The 20,799-nt window shown below is 42.4% G+C and overlaps 1 protein-coding gene across 1 annotated transcript in view; it reads right to left on the bottom strand.

The window, feature by feature from the left end:
- LOC149263634 (uncharacterized) overlaps positions 1-20,799 on the bottom strand; it is a 282,397-nt gene that overhangs the window by 6,936 nt on the left and 254,662 nt on the right. The gene's annotated exons all lie outside the window — the stretch shown is intronic.

Here is a 20,799-nt window from a genome sequence, read left to right as displayed (position 1 = left end):
GGGTCTCCAAGTGGATCAGAAATGCCTGTACACCATCTATAAGGGCTAGGATGATGACATAAGCCCTCCCTCTGCAACGGGAGACATCCTTTGGACCCTGGAACATCTACCAAGTGTATGGTGCATGTGTGGAGCTGGCTGGGCATGGTGAACCAAGTGCATCATCCTCATCCAAAAGGTGGAACATGAGGAATCAACGAGTGTTGTTGGGGATCCATGAAGTACTCTCTGCTATGGTGGAAGCCCATGGCTCTCAATGCTCACCCTACAGGTGCCAATGTGGCCCTATGGAGGGCTAGAATCCCGTATAGGGTGACCAAGCCTAATATGGAGACCCACCTGCAATCCTACATAAGATCCAATGCGTCCCCTTGCCCTCCAATACAAAAAATCATTAGAATAATTAAGTAGAAGAGCTTACAAGTCATGGAATCAATGCGGGGCTTCATGGTGGCATGCCCTTCCATAGTGGGCTTTCACATGTACAGGTGTCTCTAAGCTCAATAAGGGGCTAATCAAGGACCCTATTAGGCGGTTTCAATCTTTAAAGGGGGTGACATGTCCATAGCACATCCCTCGAGTGGTAAGTGGAAAATGATATAGTAATAGAACGAAGTGGGGATCAGGGGATTCTTCCAGACCACGTGTCATGGTACAAGGGTAGCTATAACAAGGGAAGCCCACACCTGGGTATGTCAATGTAGGAGAGAGCAAATCGTGGTACATGAGTTACCCCAAACTTTGTTTGTTTTCCCATCCTTCCTCATATCCCTTTTGCCCTTGATTGATTTTTCTTCATAATTGCTCGGGGCTCCAAAGGATGAGAGCATGACGTGTAGTCTATGGCAGTGGACACTGGATACTCCCTTAAGGTGTGGCAGTTCATTGCCTACCAAAGGTTTGGACAATCATGGGTTCCTTAATGATGGAGGGGGCTCATCTATGGCCCATAGGAACCAAGGTGATGGCCATCGATAAGGGGTAGGGATCATGTTTGGCTTTTGCCGACGTGCTAAATTCATATGTCCCGGCCATCTTTTGCATTTTGTGGTACATTTCCTGTTGAGAGTGGCCAAACTATGCTTTTTTCTTTTCTTTTTAGTTGCATCAACCTCTGGGCATCGTTCTAGGCCGACCCAAGGTGTGGACGAGGAGAGGGGGACGCTAACCCTATGTGGACCCAGATGGCAAAAGAGATGAATAGGGCTAAAATGAGTGGAAGGGGGGGATGTATGTGGTGTCAAGAAATGGGACCACGCAACCAAAGTTGAGATTTTCCAAGTATTGTTAACCCTAAAGCTAGTGGCCAGTAAAGGAGATCCCATGTGACTAGGATACAAGACTAACCACGAAATTGGACAGTGGAGACAAGAGTACAGACCTAATCCACTCTTTCCACTGAATGCCCCCACCAATCCATGCCCAAAAGTGCCCATGACAAGTAAGGAAAATTACTCAACTACACCAATGAAAAGTTAGCATACCTTCAGGGTTGGGAGGCCCACCTTCAAGCATACAATCATAACAAGTGGGCGAGGGGCCACATGACTGGCTCATGTGGCAAAGATAATGGCACATCGAGCTATCAGCTTATCTGGTGGCTACAAGGGGCCTGTTGGCTGCCTACTAAGGACCATTTAGGAGAAAATTTTTCTCCTATATATGTTGATTTTGGATAGCATCGGATGTGCTTTAGCTCTGAAATTTTGTGGAGGGGCTAGAACACATGAGATCTCTAGAACCCAAAAATTGTTTGGAGAAATTCCACCCGGATGAGGAGTTATTAGCACAATTCATATTTTTAAAGGGTTCCTAAGTCTAAACTTAGGAAAATAAAAATATTAATGGGTATTAATAAGAATATCGCTGAGAAACTTCTAAGTGACGAGGATCAAGTCTGTTTTAATCTTAGCTGTTGATTAGGGACTTAATCTTGGTCGTTGATTCATCAACGGGAAAAGTATAAGAGGAGGCTTGAGGGTCAGTTGGAGATACACTCGAGAGATTAGTCAGCTCAATTTTTCTGGGGCGTGGTTTGCTGAGAAAACCGAATAGGTGATCTCAGTTGCAGTGAGAGGGGCAGTTCCAGAGGGACTTTAGTCCAAGGCCGAGAATACATAGCAAAGAGGCAGAGCAACACCAGGAGAGACAATGCAGAGGGAGATCTTTGATGCAGTCTCGCAGTGATGCAGAGACGCAATGATGCAGTGCAACAGTGCAGTGACGCAGTGGAGGCTAAGGGGTCTCAGTGGTGTAGTGAGCAGCTCCTAGAGGAGGTGACACAGTTCTCGCGTAGAGCTTGGAGCAACCATCGCTGCCCAGCACTGGGAACAACACAATCACCTGTGGGGTTTATTCATCCAAGGGCTGGTCGGGTTTATTCTTTGTTGGGTGAGCCAGATTTGGCACCCTAGTTGTATTCAGAAATCTACTAAATAATACAAACCCTCTATATGTTGCACCAGTTTTCCCGCATTGGGTTTTTCCGAGGATGATTGTAGTGGCCCTTATGTATTTGCCTCGTTCTATTTCAGTTCATGATCTGTATGTATGTGTAGTCTGCAATAGTGTTTTCATCGCTATTTAAGCAATTAAATAACTTGTTGAATGTAAAAACAAGTAGGAGATGATAAACTGGTGATTGCAATAGGATTTCTGATGTGTAGATTCATAAATTTTCACATAGTATCATAGCATTGCAAATCATAGGACACTTAAGACACCAGCCGAGAGATCCAAAGAATTTGCTGCAGAGAAGCAGTTGTCCCAAGTGACAGCCTTGTTCTAGAGCCAGAGATGCAGAGGGAGAGTGACGCAGTGTAGAAGAGGTGACGCAAAGTCTCACAAAGTGCCTGCATCAGCATTCTGAGCCAGGTGAGGGTGATGCAATAGCCGGGAGGAGCCCACACAGAAACTAAGTCAGCTGTCTTGGTCAGTGCAGAAGCAGAGAGGGGCAGATCACGCTCACACAGAGCCACGCCATCTTTCTAGACGAGGAAGGAGTGACACAACGGCCAGGAGGAGCTTATCTAGCTCACGCAATGATTGTGTAGAGCCAGAGGAGCTCAGATTCTTCAGTTGTCGGGGCTAGGGGAGCTGAGCAAATTCAAATTGAGGAGCTGGTGGGACGTTGTTGCTGTTGGTGCAAAACGGTGTCTATGGAGACAAAGCCGAGGTAGAGGGAGTCACTACCTTGACAGATTTCTAGCCAAAGAAATCTAAATCTGGGCTGCAGCAACAAAGGAGGATTGGAGAGGAGTGATTCGACATTTGGCCTGAGGATTTCCGTGAAGGAAATCAAGACTCAAAGGGAGTCTAGAGGAGCTTGTTCCTTAGAGGGTTTCTTGTGCCAAAGAAATCCAGATCCAAGTCTTGCTAGATTGACAACAGGAGAGGGAGAAGAGAACCAGTCTTATTTTTTTTAGCAGAGATAGCAGTGAATGGGTTGAGGGATCAGGACAGATTAGATGGAGCATCCAATTTTGTCATCTGGAAGACCAGGATCCTGGCAATCCTAGACAAACATCGCATCAAGGACTATGCCTTGAGAGTAGTAGTTATTCCAGTCGACGTTGATCCTGAAGAAGTACGAGGAGGCACAGGCGAAGGCTAAGTGCATGATCCTAGACGGGGTCAGTGATCATATAGTACCACACTTGCTGAGAAGGAAATAGCAAGGGAGATGTGGGAGACGTTGACCACCTTGTACCAGGGCACTTCCATCCAATGGAAAATGCTATTAGAAAATCAGTTGAGACAATACTAGATGCAGAAGGGAGAAGAGATTGATTCCTTCTTGCTCAGGTTGCAAGGGGTTCACGACTAGTTGACTTCTGTGGGGTCTACACCAGATCCTGAGTTCATGGTTAGGACTGCCTTAAATGTAGTCACCTAGGAATGGGAGACATTTGTCCAAAGTATCTTGTGTTGATTTGTGGTAACATCGGATGTGCTCTAGCCATGAAAATTGGTGGAGAGGCTAAGGCACATAAGATCTACAAGACCCAGAAATGGTTTGGGGAAATTCCACCCAGTTTTTGCAGTCTGACTAGGGTTTGAACAGCATTGACTTTGACTTTTTGGACATCTTTTGACTTCAATTTTCAAGGTGAATTTTTGTCTCAGCAGGACACATTTTTGGGCACAGGAACCAAGGCAAAAGGAGCACTTTGACCTACATTGACCGCAGGCCTGTTTGACCGTAGGGTTGACTTCAAGTTGAACAAGTTTGACGGTAGACTTTATCATTGTTTTGGGCTGACTTTGACCAACAAGGAAGGCCAAGCTTGACTAAGCTTGACCGAGCTCAAGGAGGCAAGTTTGCCTGCTACATTGACCATCTTTGACTTTATGGTTAGGGTTGAATTTGACTGTAGTTGACTGCAGATTTGACAGGTTTGTTTTGATTTTAATTTGGCAAGTCAATTTTGATTTTTTGTACTCTCTCTCTATTGAACATTTGATATAATAATAAGAAGAATTTATCAAAAGGTTTTCCCCACATTGGGGTTTTTTCCTTGGCATCTTGCAAATCTGGTGTCCTCTTGTCTTAGCTTGTCTTCTGCGTTTTATTTTATGTTTTATCTACAGTTACTATCAATGTGATTTATGGTTAATTTGATTGATATTGAAAACTAATTTGGAAATTGTCATTACGTTGCTTAAAGTACATTCAAGTAATTGTGCTAAGCATAGAACATACCATTGTTATCAAAATTTAAATGGTTTCAAAGCCCTGGTGAAGACAAAGCCCAAGAAAGAGAGAGAAAAACAATCACCAAGAGAGGTTTATTGGACAAGTTTCAATGGCTTCTTCATCTTATTTCAAGATGAGGACAAGCTCAATGACAAATCTAACTATCATGCATGGAAGATGACTTTGGACTTGACTTTGGAGGAGCATGAAGTATTGGACTATGTGCAGGGAAAAGTGGTGGAGCCTCCTTTGTTAAGTTATGGTATGTTCTATGCTTATAACAATTTACTTCTCTTTCTTATTATATTCCATAGATTAGCAATCAAATGTACATAAAGTAAAGTGCAGATAGAACATTAAATGATTGACAGAAAACAAGCCAAGACAAGAGACACAAGATGTGGCGACTAGCCAGGGACAAACCCCACAATGTGTGGGGAAACCCTTTGATCAAATCTTCTTTTATCTTCAATAATTCAGCAGAGAGAAATAGTACAATAAATCTGATTTATATCAGCAGTAGCAAACCCTAGATCAGCAGCATCAGCGTTAACAGCTTCATCATCAAACTAGGGCAGACGATATCTCACAAACCAATCATCGGATTGGCTTGATTCCACCACCAAAAGTTGCGGCTTCCAGAGGAGGTTCAGATGAACCTACAGCGCAGTTCAGATGAGGAGATCTTCTAGTCCACGCAGGTCAATATTAACTTCTGCAGTTGCAGCTTCAGTTTCCGCAGTTTCCAACTTCAAACTAGGGCAGTTGATATCTTGCAAACCGTCCGTCGAATTGACTTCATTCCACCACCAAAAGTTGCGGCTTTCAGAGGAGATCTAGATGGACCTACAGCGCAGTTCTAAGGAGGAGATCTGATGGTCAATGCTGGTCAAACTTTGGATCTGCAATTGCAGCTTTAGTTTCGGCAGTTTCCGGCATCAAACTAGGGCAGTCGATATCTTGCAAACCGTCCGTCAAATTGATTTCATTCCACCACCAAAAGTTGCGGCTTTCAGAGGAGATCCAGATGGACCTCCAGCACAGTTCTAAGGAGGAGATCTGATGGTCAACGTTGGTCAAACTTTGGATTTGCAGTTGCAGCTTCAGTTTTGGCAGCTTCCAGCGTCTCATGTGTGAGGGAGAGACCCTTTTCTGCACAGTAGAGAAGAGACTCTTTTCTGCGCAGTAGAGCGAGAGAGAGATGTGATGAGATGAGTGAGTCCAAATGAGGAAAAGTCCTCCTATATTTATACACAACGTTGGTGTTTGAATAGATGCGACTGTTGGGCTTTGAGCCTACATGAGTTGTAGGTCGACTTGATAATAATTCCATAATCAAAAATAAATTCATATCTCCATGAATACTTATCGGAATCGGATGATCTTTATATCAATCTTACACATCTCAACGAGAGGAATCTAATAAAAGTATTATCAACCATGAATAAGATGACCCACTTGAAGTTTTTCCCTAGTTGCCAATTTTAACACTCCCTCTCAACTAGGGAGAACTTCATCTGCAATCTATCTATCGGTCATTACTATTCATCCATCAAATGCACTGCCCTGTACAGCCTGACCCTTGCCCTGCTCTGCTCTATTCTGCCTGTTCTGCTTTGTCTCGTTCTGCCCTGTACTGATCTGTATTGTTTTGCTTTGTTCTTGCATTGTTATGTTCTGCTCTGCTTTTGTCTGAATTATGAAGAAGAAGAAATGATCGAAGATGTATCATACTAACTCAAAGTCAGTCTCAGAGTATGTACTACTAGTCCCAGACCAGTCTCAACCAACCCGAAGTCAGCGTCATAGTGAGTACAACTCCAATGGTCCTAGACCAGTATCATCCTCCACTGACTCAAAGTCAGTCTCAGAGTGCGTACCACTAGTCCCAAACCAGTCTCAACCGACCCGAAGTCAGCTTCATAGTAAGTACCACTCCTACCACTAGTCCCAGACTAGTATCGCAGTCTTAGAGAGTGTACCACTGGTCCCAGACCAGTCTCAACCGACCCGAAGTCAGTGTCATAGTATGTACCACTCTCACTGGTCCCAGACCAGTACTGCACTAACACGAAGTCAGTCTCAGAGTATGTACCACTGGTCCTAGACCAGTCTCAACTGACCCAAAGTCAGTGTCGTAGTATGGTACAACTCCTGCCACTGGTCCCAGACCAGTATCATTGACCCCAGATCAATGGAGGTCATCCTAGCGTAGGGAGTACGGTAGATACAACGATGCGCCCATTGGTACTACTATGGTCCCTAACTTCATTTCCATGCTCATTGATCAAATGAGAGGTACTTCCCATGAGTCGCAGACTGCATGGGTAGGATGCCTCGACAGGAGAACTAATCAATCCTGTCCTCACAGGAGAACACATCAATCCTGCTACAATCGCCATGTAGAACACATCAATCCAGGCCGCCATGGAGAACACATCAATCCAGACCTCACAGGAGAACACATCAATCCTGCTACAATCGCCATGGAGAACACATCAATCCTGCTACAATCGCCATGGAGAACACATCAATCCAGGCCTCACAGGAGAACTAATCATCCTGCTACATAGGAGAGCGAATCATCTTGTTCCACAAGAGAGCGAATCATCTTGTCCCAGAAGAGAGCGAATCATCTTGTTCCAGTGCGCACCACTAGGGAGGGTGAGTCACCCTGTGGTCGTATGTTGCTCCAGTAAGAACCGCAAGCCCTCAGAGCTCCCAGAGCTCAATGTATGCAACATGCAGGACCCTTGTACAAGGGTTTCTTGACGACTCCAAGTTGTTTGGGAAAATCACTTGGGAAATTCACAGATTAGATCTTTCCTCGGGACTTTGACAAGGTGTATCGACCTATACATCATCTTAATGCAATGGAGCCTCCTTGCTCATCAAGTTACCATATCCCAGATGATGTCTATCTCCTAGAGCAATCGACGAATACGGGATTCCTCAATAATCAAATCCCACCTCTGGTTGTTACAAAGAATCACAGTGGTATCCAATGTAAATCCAAACAACTCACTGAAGTGCTTTCGCAACCAGACTGCCTCACAGGAGGCCATGCTAGCAGCAATATATTCTGCTTCGGCGGTGCTCAAAGCCACTGACTTCTGCTTCTTGCTCATCCAGGATATCGAAGCAGATCCCAAGGTGAAACAGCCCTCGGAAGTGCTCTTATGGTCCACCACACTGCCTGCCCAATCAGCATCAGTATATCCAAGTAGTCTCACATCTCCGACAGTATATCTTAACCCATTAGTAATTATACCACGAAGATATCTCAAAAGATTCTTGGCATCAATCGAGTGAGGCTCAACCAAATATGAGCTCACAATGCTAACTGCAAAACATATGTTCGGACGAAGGTTCACCAAGAACAGCAATCCGAATGAGTTTATGAAACTCAGAGGCATTTCCCAAATCTGGTCCGACATCACTACCATATAACTTCTAAAAGTTAAGATCCTCGAGGTAGTCACAGGATTGCAGTACCGAATCTTTCCAATATCTTTACCACATATTTTCCTCGAGATAGAAAAATTTCCCTTGGCTTCTGCCACACTTCAAGTCCTTGGTCCTTCATTTCAAATTCAGAAGCCAACTCCCTCTTACATTTGAGAATGAGAGGGTATGCATCTGTTAGAAAATGGTCATCCACATACAACACTAGTATGAGAGGCTTGTCATCTTCAACCTTAAAGTAAAGGTTAGGATTGGCTTCACTCCTAGTGAATCCCAGCTTCATCAAGTAGCTATCGATCCTCTCATACCATGCTCAGGGTGCTTGCTTTAGCCCTTAGAGAGCCTTCTTCAACCTGCATACATGAGATTTTCGATCATAAATCTCAAATCCTTCGGGTTGCTCCACGTAGACCTCTTCTTTGATCAAACGGTGCAAGAACGCGGTCTTGACATCCATCTGATGTAGGTTCCATCCTTGTGAAGCCACAAGGGCTATGATCGAGCGGATGGTCGTATATCTGGCAATAGGTGCAAATATCACATCATAGTTTATACCTTCCTTCTGGGAGAAACCACGAGCAACAAAACAAGCCTTATACTTTTCCGTACTTTCATCTGCTGCATGCTTTATCTTGTAAAGCCATTTAGAAGTGACAATTGTTTTGTCCTGGGGTCAAGGAACTACTTCCCAGACATCATTCTTCATGATAGACGCATATTCTTCGGTCATAGCATCCTTCCATACTTGATGCTTGACAACATCTGAGAATGATGAAGGCTCATTTTGTATGATCGTGCTCATGATGGTCAGGTATCCTTGATACCTATTAGGTTTCTTACTTTGACGGAAGGTTCCTCAGGATGGAGCATGTCCTTCAGCATCATCAAGTATCCCCCTAAGCCATGAAGGCCTCTTCCTAGAAGAGGAAGGCTCAGGTGGATAAATAGGATCCATGGGTTCCTCCACATCAGGAATTGTTACATCATCTACCCATAGAGACAGCTTCCACAATTGTACGATTCTTCCTTTCCGCCACACCATTTTGCTCAGGAGTATGTGGTGTAGTAGTCTCCCTCTTAATGCCAGCCTCAGATATGACTGAGTGAACCAACTGTAATATATCGGAGGTCTTGCTTTGGCTTGAGGGGAATGGTCCCCTTTTTAAGCTTTCCTTCGGCAAATCCCGGACATACACCTTTCTCTACTTGGAATTCAGGCATCCCTATCACCATTTGTCTTACACCGAGTAGAGCTTTATAATGAAGGGGCGCAAACCTCCGATGCCAAAGTTTGGACTGAAGATTTGTGTCACAAGACATGACACCTAGCGGACTTCCACCAACCTGATATAAAGAATCAACTCTAAACCCAAGAGTGAAAGCATCTTTAACATTATTTTTCCATATACGTACCTTGCCATCACTGAAGGTTACCTTGTAGCCTTTGTCTTCCATTGCCGAGATGGACACCAGGTTCTTTTTTAGGTCAGGTGCATTTAATACATGCTGGAATTTCTAGCCTTCTTGAATGGTTGTCCTCTTCCTTGATTCCCAGCTCTCCTCTTACCTTTGATATTGAATTTGTCATTCCTTTGATTTCCATCAGAGGGATTTTGATCATCGTCCCGGTGTGAGTCTTTTCTATCAGGGCACTCCCTTGCATAGTGACCTATTTTATCGCAGATGTAACATCGTCCTTTTCTTCCATCCTTAGGTCCAGCCTTTCCTTTTGATTTAGTCCCGGAATTATTTATTTTCTTAGCATGAGAAGAAAAGGCAGTAGGAGGACCTTTAGGCATGGGCATTTCTTGCTCTTCTACCCTTGTTTCTTCTTGAATGCATCTATCCATTAATTCCTCTAAACTAGGAATTACATTATTGTTCAGAAGAGTAGTCCTAAACACATACCATTCGGATGGTAATCCTCCAAGAGTCGTGAGTGCCATTTCCCTATCAGTAATAGTCTCCCCAATAGATGGGAGATCATTCTTGATCTCAGTGATTCTTAAGAAGTATGCTTGCACACTCTCATCTTTACCCTTCTTGATTTCCCTCAGCTTATTTCTAAGAAACAAAACTTGATTTGCATCATTAACTTTAAATAAACTCACCAGTCTATCGTAGATTTCCTTGGAGGTGTCTAGATCAGAGATGTAGGCCACCAAGCACTTGTTGATAGAGTCCCGGATGATCTTCTTCGCTTTAATTTCTCCGTTCTTCCATTTGTTCCTGGCAGCGGGAGGTGCATTTGATGGAGGCTCAACAATATTGCCTATCACATGATCCAACACTCCTTGATCCTCAAGGGTTAGATCGATAGACATCTTCCATCCGTGATAGTCAGCTTTCTCACGGAGCTTGTCTTCAGCAGGAAAGAGTGTTGAGGACCCCATCGTTCTTTTATGATAGCCTTGTCAATCTTCTCTTCAGTGATTGCTCTTGCTCTTGCTTGGGCTTTGTCTTCACCTCAGCTCTAATTCCATGTTAAGTTATGGTATGTTCTATGCTTATAACAGTTTACTTCTCTTTCTTATTATATTCCATAGATTAGCAATCAAACGTATATAAACTAAAGTGCAGATAGAACATTAAATGATCGACAGAAAACAAGCCAAGACAAGAGACACAAGATGTGGCGGCTAGCCAGGGACAAACCCCACAATGTGTGGAGAAACCCTTTGATCAAATCTTCTTTTATCTTCAATAATTCAGCAGAGAGAAATAGTACAATAAATCTAATTTATATCAGCAGTAGCAAACCCTAGATCAGCAGCATCAGCATTAGCGACTTCATCATCAAACTAGGGCAGACGATATTTCACAAACCGAACGTCGAATCGGCTTGATTCCACCACCAAAAGTTGCGGCTTCCAGAGGAGGTTCAGATGAACCTACAGCGCAGTTCAGATGAGGAGATCTTCTAGTCCACACAGGTCAATCTTTACTTCTGCAGTTATAGCTTTAGTTTCCACAGTTTCCGGCTTCAAACTAGGGCAGTCAATATCTTGCAAACCATTCGTCGGATTGACTTCATTCCACCATCAAAAGTTGCGGCTTTCAGAGGAGATCTAGATGGACCTACAGCGCAGTTCTAAGGAGGAGACCTGATGGTCAACGCTGGTCAAACTTTGGATCTGCAGTTGCAGCTTCAGTTTCGGCAGTTTCTGGCTTCAAACTAGGGCAGTTGATATCTTGCAAACCGTTCGTCGGATTGACTTCATTCCACCACCAAAAGTTGCGGCTTTCAGAGGAGATCTAGATGGGCCTACAGCGCAGTTCTAAGGAGGAGATCTGATGGTCAACGCTGGTCAAACGTTGGATCTGCAGTTGCAGCTTCAGTTTCGGTAGCTTCTGACTTCACATGTGTGAGGGAGAGACCCTTTTCTGCGCAGTAGAGAAGAGACTCTTTTCTGCGCAGTAGAGAGAGAGAGATGTGATGAGATGAGTGAGTCAAAATGAGGAAAAGTCCTCATGTATTTATACACAACGTTGGTGTTTGAATAGATGCGATTGTTGGGCTTCTGAGCCTACATGAGTTGTAGGTCGACTTGATAATAATTCCATAATCAAAAATAAATTCATATCTCCATGAATACTTATCGGAATTGGATGATCTTTATATCAATCTTACACCTCTCAACGAGAGGAATCTAATAAAAATATTATCAGCGATGAATAAGATGACCCACATGAAGGTTTTCCCTAGTTGCCAATTCTAACATCCTTCAAATACACTGGCTGCTACTAAGACAAAGTATAGGAAAGGTAAGGTCAAAGCAAAGATAATTTTGGTTGACTCTATTCAAAAGCATTTGGTTTCCTATATTTCTGATTTGGGAATTTCTAAGGAGATATATGATAAGCTAGTTGGGATGTTCAAAGTGAAAAATGCAAATCAAATCCTCTTTCTCAAAAACAAGTTGAAGGACATCAAAATGGATAAAGGGGAGTCTATAAAATCCTACTTCATGAGGATCACACAAATCAAGAATGACATTTTATCTATTAAAGAAGTTATTGCTGACAGGGAGCTCACTCTCATTGCACTTGGGGTCTTTCAAGAGCATGGGATGTGTTTAACACCACCATTCTCAACAATGATCCGATTCCTAGTTTTGATGAATTATTGGCTAGATGCACTCGAGGAGATGACGATGATGGAGAGAGACAACCATTCAAATGGAAATGAACCTACTGCTTTCTCCTCTCATGGTAAGAGGAAACATAATGTTGGTCCAAGGAGACAAGGTTAAGGATTCAAGCAGGGATTCAAACAAGGAAGAAAAGGAAGGTGCTACAATTGCAAGAGGTTCAACCACTATGCTAGAGAGTGTCCTCACAAGAAGAATTCTCCAAGGGATAACAACAATAACAACAACAACAATTTCAAAGGCAATGGCAATCAAAGGAATAACAGGTTCAACAATAAAGGAAAGAGGAATGCTCCCGCTGCTCGATTGGGAAACGGTCGACCTCCCAAAAGGACGAGAAATTCCAGGTATGAGGAAAGTAATGTCGTAGAAAAACAAAAGGAGTTTTATCTGATTTCCACTCTATCTATTGCCTCTCCTCCGGATACTTTGGATCATTGGTTGATTGATAGTGGAGCCTCAAGGCAAGTAACTAGACATAAAGAGGCCCTCTCAAATTTGATTGAAAAGAGATTTGGAGATCATACTTGGAGATAATGCCATCTACCCCATGAAAGGGATAGGTATTGTCACTCTTCACTTGAATCAAGGTCAAACCATTCATCTACAAGAAGTGTTGTATGTCCCTGATCTGAAGAAGAACCTAGTGTCCATTTTTGTGATGGAAGACAAAGGCTTCAAGGTAGCATTCGTTGATGGAAATGTACGTATTTGGTAAAGAAACCCTAAAGATCCATTCACACTTGGATTTAGGGTTGATGGTCTTTATCAAGTTTGGGAGCCTTGACTTGTGATACTTCTCTTCAATTTGAATTATGGCACCAGAGATTTGCCCACCTTCATTACAAATCATGAAGGAGTTTGTCAGGGTTGTGCAACTGAGAAACTTACAAGGGCACCATTCCCTTCAAGTGAAAGCCAAACTACCGATATTCTTCAATTGGTCCATTCTTACCTATTAGGTATGTTGCCCGTAACATCATTGGGAGGATATTTATACTATTCAATTCTTGTGGATGACTTCTCTCGCAAAACATGGATCTATTTCTTGAAAAAGAAGGATGAAGTGTTCAAATCGTTTTGTTCTTTCAAAGCCTTGGTGGAAAATCAAACAGGGAAGAAGATCGAAATATTGAGGACTGACAATGGAACCGAATATGAATCAAATGAATTCAATGACTTTTGCAAAGACGTTGGCATTAAAAGGGAGATAACCATACCATACACTCTTGAGAAAAATGGAGTTATTGGAAGGAGGAATCAAACAATTATGGAAGCCACCCATGCCATGCTCCATGATCAAGGTCTACCGAAGTTCTTATGGGGAGAAGTTGCCAACACTCTCGTGTATGTTCAAAATAGGAGCCCGCATCAAGCACTGGATTTCAAGACTCCTGAGGAGATCTTCACTGGAAAGAAGCCTGATGTTTCTCATTTCAAAATTTTTGGTTGTCCCATATATTTTCATGTGCCTAAAGAGAAAAGAGACAAGTTGGAAGCATCTGGGAAGAAAGGTGTATCTGTTGGCTACAGTGAAAATTCAAAGGCATATAGAATATGTGCCTAGTCAAAGAGATGTGGAAGTAAGCCATGATATCACCTTCAATGAAGACACTGCCCTTGGGAAAGCCAGAGATCTCCCCATTCCAAGGAAGGATAATGATGATGCTACAGAAAAACAGGATGAACCTCAAATGGATGAGCCTATGCCTGATGTTGAAGGCCTGATGGATCCCTCTACCTCAAGGAAAAGACCTTTGTGGCTCAAAGATACTCTCGAAGATGTTGAAAGACATATTGCTCCAAGAGGGACATTCTGTGAAAGTAAGAAGTCGAACAGGTATCAAGGCTACTTAGCTGCTATGAGTACTATTGTTCAAACTAAGCCATCTGCGTTCGAAGAAGTCATAAAGCACCAAGTATGGAAGGATGCAATGAATGAGGAATATGAATCTATCATGAAAAATGATGTCTGGGATGTGGTGCCTAGACCAAAGGACAAGTCCATAGTCATCTCAAAATGGCTATACAAAATCAAACATGGAACAGATGGGAGTGCTGAAAAATATAAGGCCAAGTTTGTTGCTTGAGGCTTCTCCCAAAAGGAAGGAATGGACTATGATGAGATATTTGCACCAATTGCCAGATATACCACTATCCGATCTATTAATCGCTCTTGCTGCCACTCAACGATGGAGCCTACATCAAATGGACATTAAGACTGCTTTCTTGCATGGTTCGCTTAATGAGGAAGTCTACTTGGAACAACCTTAGGGGTTCGAAGTACAAGATCAAAGGACACACATATGCAGGTTGAAGAAAGCCCCCTATGGGTTGAAGCAAGCCCCTAGGGCTTGGTATGAGAGGATTGATAGCTATCTTATGAAGTTGGGATTTACAAGGAGCAATGTTGATCCTAACCTATACTTCAAAGTTGAAAAGGACGTGCCTCTCATTTTGGTCCTTTATGTAGAAGATCTCTTTTTGACGAGTGCAGACCCTCTCATTTATCAATGCAAGAGGGAGTTGGCTTTCGAGTTCAAGATGAAGGACCTAGGAATGATGCACTACTTCCTAGGCCTGGAAGTCTGGCAAAAGCCAAGTGAGATTTTCCTTTCTAAAGGAAAATACATTGTGAAGTTGCTTAAGAGATGTGGGATGGTGGATTGCAAGTCTATATGTACTCCCATGGAACTCAACTTCAAGAAGCTATTTGGAAGTGTTGTTGGGCCCGAATTGGTAGACCCCTCTGAATATAGACAACTTGTGGGGGCCCTGATGTTTTTGGTAAACTCCCATCCAAACATATGCTTCGTTGTAAATGCGTTGAGTCAATTTATGGTCGAGCCTCATCACATACATTGGATTGTTGCTAAGAATCTCTTGAGATATCTCAGTGAACCAACCATTGACTGAGATACATTGTCGGAATTTGAAGCTACATGGATAAATTGATGTTGACTAGGCTAGCAGTGTGGTGGATCGAAAAAGCACGTCAGGACGTTGTTTCTTATTGGGGTTTGCTTCGATTTCGTGGATGAGTAGGAAGCAAAAATCAATTGCTTTAAGCACCGCCGAGGTCGAATACATTGCAGCTAGTATGCTCTGTTGTGAAGCTATTTGGTTGAAGAAGCTCTTCAGTGAGCTATGTGAGCATGTTTTGGATACCACCGTGATCTTTTGTGACAATCAGAGTGGGATTCGCCTTTCAAAGAACCATGTGTTCCATGCCTGCTCCAAGCACATTGATATCAGGTACCACTTTATCCGAGATATGGTACAATGGGGAGCAATAAGGCTCGAACACATTAGGACTGATGAGCAGGTTGCAGACATTCTCACAAAGCCCTTAGGGAAGGTCAAACTCTTAGCCTTCCAAGAGAGATTTGGAGTCGTGGAAAGACCCTCCCATGAGGGTCCCGCTTAAGTTGGGCATTGAGCTCTGGGAGTTCTTGGGAGCTTAGGGTACTTCTTGGAGCTATGAGCAACCATAGGGTGAGTGGTTCACCTTCCCCTATTGGTGCATTATGTATAGGGTGAGTGGTTCACCTTCCCCTACGATTGTTATATGCATAGGTTGAGTGGTTCACCTTCTCCTATGGCATATGAGCAGGATGAGTGGTTCACCTTCTCCTGTTAATGCCCTAGCATACATCCTATCCATGTAGTCCAGGACTCATGGGAAGTACCTCTCATCTGGCCAATGAGTTGGGAAAAGTGGATAGGGCCCATAGCGCTACTGATGGACGCATCGCAGCGTCGTACTCCCAATTTCTAGGATTCATGGTGTTCAACAACTTGATCTGGATCAAGTATGATCGAGGTTATACCTCTAGACTGACTTTTGTCAGTGGAGTGTGGGAAGTTTAATCTTGTGACTCACTCTCGATCGATTCTTCTTCATTATTCATATCAGTGTTCAACACAGCAGAGATGAGATGAGATACAGAGATGGTACACGACGACAGGATGGCATGATGATCAATGATGATGGATGGATTGGCAGGTGGAATTCTCCCTAGTTGAGAGGGAGTGTTAAAATTGCCAACGACGGCCAAATTCCACTTTGGATAGCTCATTTGATGGAGATGATTATTGCATTAAATTTCTCTTTTCGAAAAGACCAAAACCAACCTAAAGATCATCAAATTTGGACAAGCATAAATGTGTTTTTGAATTTATGCCCACACGTGTAAAATTATTCAAGTCGATCACATCATCATGTACGCTCATGAAGCCTAAGAGACATGTCACTTCAACCTCAATGACTTTTATAAATACAAGTGACCTCTCACCTCATTTGGCATCATCCTCACTCACATTCTTCTCTCTCATTCTCTCATTGGTTTGTACAGCTATTGGGCAAATCTTCTCACTGACACGTGTGGCGAGGAAATAATTTCAGGGCCGAAAATTTCAGAGATTTCTGTAGTCTTACCATGGTTTGACCAGCGTTGACTTTGAATTTCTGGGCATCTTTTGACTTCGAATTTCAGGGTGAATTTCTGTCTCAACAAGCTGCATTTTTGGGCACAAGAACCGAGGCAAAAAGGAGCACTTTGACCTGTGTTGACCATAGGGTTGACTTCTGGTTGACCATGTTTGACCACATATTTTATGACCGTTTTGGGCTGACTTTGACCAACAAAGAAGGTTGAGTTTGACTAAGGTTGACCGAGCTCAAGGAAGTAAGTTTCACTGTTGTGTTGACCATCTTTGACTTTCTGGTTAGGGCTAAATTTGACTGCAGTTGACTGCAAATTTGACAAGTTTGTTTTGACTTTGATTTGGCAAGTCAATTTTAACTTTTTGTACTCTCTCTCTGTTGAACATTGGATATAATAATAAGAAGATTTGATCAAAGGGTTTTCCCCATATTAGGGTTTTTTCCCTAACATCCACTAAATCTGATGTCCTCTTGTCTTGGCTTGTCTTCTACATTTTCTTTTATGATCTATCTAAAGTTACTGTCAATGTGATTTATGGTTAATGTGATTGCTATTGGAAACTAATTTGGAAATTGTCATTAGGTTGCTTTAAGTACATTGAAGTAATTGTGTTAAGCATAGAACATACCATTGTTATCAAAACTTAACAGTAACTCCTCAATGCATAGGAGTTACCCCCTCATGAATTCGACCTCCTTGCTCTTCCTATATATTTGTGCCTCTCATCCTCACTTGATACACTTATTTGTGCTTATGAAAGGAGAATTTGAACTTGAGAAAGAGAGAGTTGAAGAGTCTAGATAGAGAGAGAGAGAGAAAGTCTTGAAGAGCAAGAGTATATCATGGAAAGCCAAAGTGATTCATTATTTGCATCAGTTACTGCTATCAGAGATATTCTTCAGATTTGGGTGAACTCCTTCATTCTCTCATTGTACTTTGTATCTCTGTTGAAAAATTGATTTCTAATAGAAGAAGCATTTGGTTGGGTTTTCCCCTTGTGGGTTTTTCCCTAGTCATTGACCTAACTTCTCTGTGTCTCGTTGACTTCTTGGTTGTCTTCCATTGTGCATATGGTTCATATGGTTTATGTTCTATCTACAATTACTTAACTTATTACTCTGCATAAAGAAGTTCTGGATTTAAGTGATTGTAACAACATAGAACATTAGAATTTCAACACTGTGTGGGTCTTCTGGGGAAAATCCCGCGCAAGGCCTTGGAGGGACAAATTGAGTTCTGTCTTTGGAATTGGATTTGGGGTTTGCAACAGAGGATTTTCATGGAATTTTGGAGAAGTTTTCAATTCACAGATTAAGGCCATTTCCAAGAGCACCAATTCTTGTAGAGGGCTGCATAGACTGTTCAGCTGGGCCATTCGCACCATTTGGTGGGTTCTCACACTTTCTGGATTCGGGTTGAAACCTTTTTAGGTTTTTCTGGCTTTTTGGAGAAGAGACTGTAGGGGGATTTACAGGTCCATTTGAGTACTTTCCAAGCCAGCCATTACCATTCTATCAGCCAGCCAGCATCAACAATTTTTCCATTGGGCCATCTACATCATTATTCCAGGACATACACCACTTAGGTCAGAGACACTTTTCTGGGTTTTTCTCTGCTTGCTTAGTAAGACTAGGTTCCATTATTCTGTCATGTTGATGTACTCTTCCTAGTGAATTACTAAAATGGCTCAATGATTATGTTGGTGCCTACTTGTGTCTAATTGTTGGTTGTATTTAGTTTGTCATTCTTTGTTGTTTCAAGTTCATCTATGTTTATTTACTGTATTTTTCCCAAAAGGAATATTACAATGGTATCGGAGCATGTTCTTGGCCGATTGTGGGAGCAGGAAGAGGTGATTCCACCTCTCTTTAGTGGTGTGGTACTTCGTAGATGCAGGGACCGAAGCAAAAGAGGACGAGGTAGAGGTTGGGGCCCTGACTCTTTTTCTTATACTGGTAGACCATGCAAGGGAGCGTGATAATTGGGACAAGGAAACCATGGATAGAAGGGACGAACTTGAACAAGGGGGGAAAGAGCCAAAGTTGGGTGAGCTAGTGTTAAGACACATACATGGCAAACACAAAGTGTAAATGATAAACATGAGTGTATCTCTATTATTGACAATGATATGCATTTATAGTACATCCACATGACCTTTGGTTTTGTATTCCAATGTCTCTTGGACTTCCTTAGACTATTCAGTTTCCACACCAACACTTAGAGGATTAGGTGTCCAACATTCCCCCCCTTAATCTGAAGGGTTATGTATGGGTCCAAGAAGAGAGTTGTAATACAAAATGTGCAAAAATGCATCGCAGCACTAGGCTGAATGTGTTCTCTGAAATGTTGGTATAAGGGAGGTGGTTTAAGGATGACCACCAACACTAGAACGCTTAGTGCAGTTCCCAGAACTCTTACAAGTCTGGCATGAAGCTCAAGTCTTCTGCATAAGGAAGTGCTCCTAATGTTTTGAAGAGGAAAACTTTCAACCAATAAAGGGAGGTCTCACCCCGCATAAAAGGGAGAACCTCAACCTGAAAAGGGAGGTCTCAACATGTGATGGTTTAAGGATGACCAACAACTCTGGAATGCTTAATGCAATTCCTGGAACTCTTCCAAAACTGGCAGGAAGCTGAAGTCTTCTGCTAGAGGAAGTGTCCCCAATTCTTTGAAGAGGTGTCACCAACTGAAGGCATGCTCAGGGGCATCTTTGTCTCTGGCTACAACTCTAAATCGGGTATGTTAGGTTGTGGCTCAGGCTCGCTTGATGTGGCTTTAAAGCTTGTAGATGACCATCACTTCCCCCCCTATCAGATACAAGGTGAGAAGACGCAATGATCTCAACTGCAAGATTTTTCAATATTCGAGAACAAATCCTATTGTATGAGCGAAATATCTTCTTGGTTGTTGAAGCCCATTGCCAAGAAGTGATCCATCCAAGATGAATCTTTGTTCTTGTAGGAGGTTTGTTCCTGAAGCATCTATTTGAAGAATGACTGGTTTTATGACAGTGCTTACATGGATGAGATCAAAATAGTGATCTTTCATATGGCCAACTCGGTCACAGTGTTGGAATTTCACAATCTATTGTTGTTGTTGTGGAAGAGGAGCAGAATCTCGAACAATTGAAGGTGAACTGTCATGAAGAAACCCAGCACTCTGAATCTGGATGGGCTTTGAGTAATCTGGAATATGAAAGGACACGTCCTTGTCATATCCAAGACCTATTCTGTACTTGTTATGGAAAAGCTCTTCCCAAGGTCTGATGATGGGCTTGGGAAGTGCAAACTGAACTTCTACATCTACATGTACAATTGTTGCTTCATTGGGAAATGGATCTGAATCAACTGCAACATTATTGATTTGTTGTTGATGGGTTGTTGTCTCAATGTTCTGAACAAAAACAGGTTTAGAATGATGTCTATTTTGATGTAGCTCTTCTTGCTGGAATTGAGATTCGAGCTGCAAAAAATCAATTTTCTCATGTGCATTTTGCAGACAAATTTTAATATCAGAAAGTGTATCAGACCTAATTTTTACCATTCCATCAACAGTGGAATGAATTAGGATATTTAACAACTCTAATGTATCATCAATTCTAGCCATTGTCTCAGCAAAGAAATGAAGGCTCAACAATCCTAGTGGAGACTGTAGCAAGGCTAGACAAACCCCAGCTATTGAAGATTTCAAAAAATGAAGAATATCAGTTGTGCATCAAACCATCATTGAATATATAATGCAGGCATAAATGTCTCTTGAATCATTTAGTGATGCCACCCATAGAATTTCCTTCTTCAATCCTATGCATGAAATAGTTTGGATATCTCAAGCAGTGCGAGATTCACTACTTTAGTTGATAACTTCAGTTTATTGCATGGAGCGGAAATTACAATGAAGAAATACAGCAGAGCTTCTTGTGTAGGAAATCTGACTGCACTTTGTTTCTTCCCATAAGTAATTCACATCCCCTCTCAAAAGCCTTTGACCAAGCCTTCTCAACAACTATAGACATTAAATTATATGTTTTAATTTGGGTCAA

The sequence above is a fragment of the Pinus tabuliformis genome, chromosome 6 (genome assembly GCF_031772625.1).
Source record: "Pinus tabuliformis cultivar Carrire ecotype Pingquan chromosome 6, CPIR1, whole genome shotgun sequence".
NCBI classification, from domain to species: domain Eukaryota; kingdom Viridiplantae; phylum Streptophyta; class Pinopsida; order Pinales; family Pinaceae; genus Pinus; species Pinus tabuliformis.
This window is presented reverse-complemented; position numbering and strand designations above follow the sequence as displayed.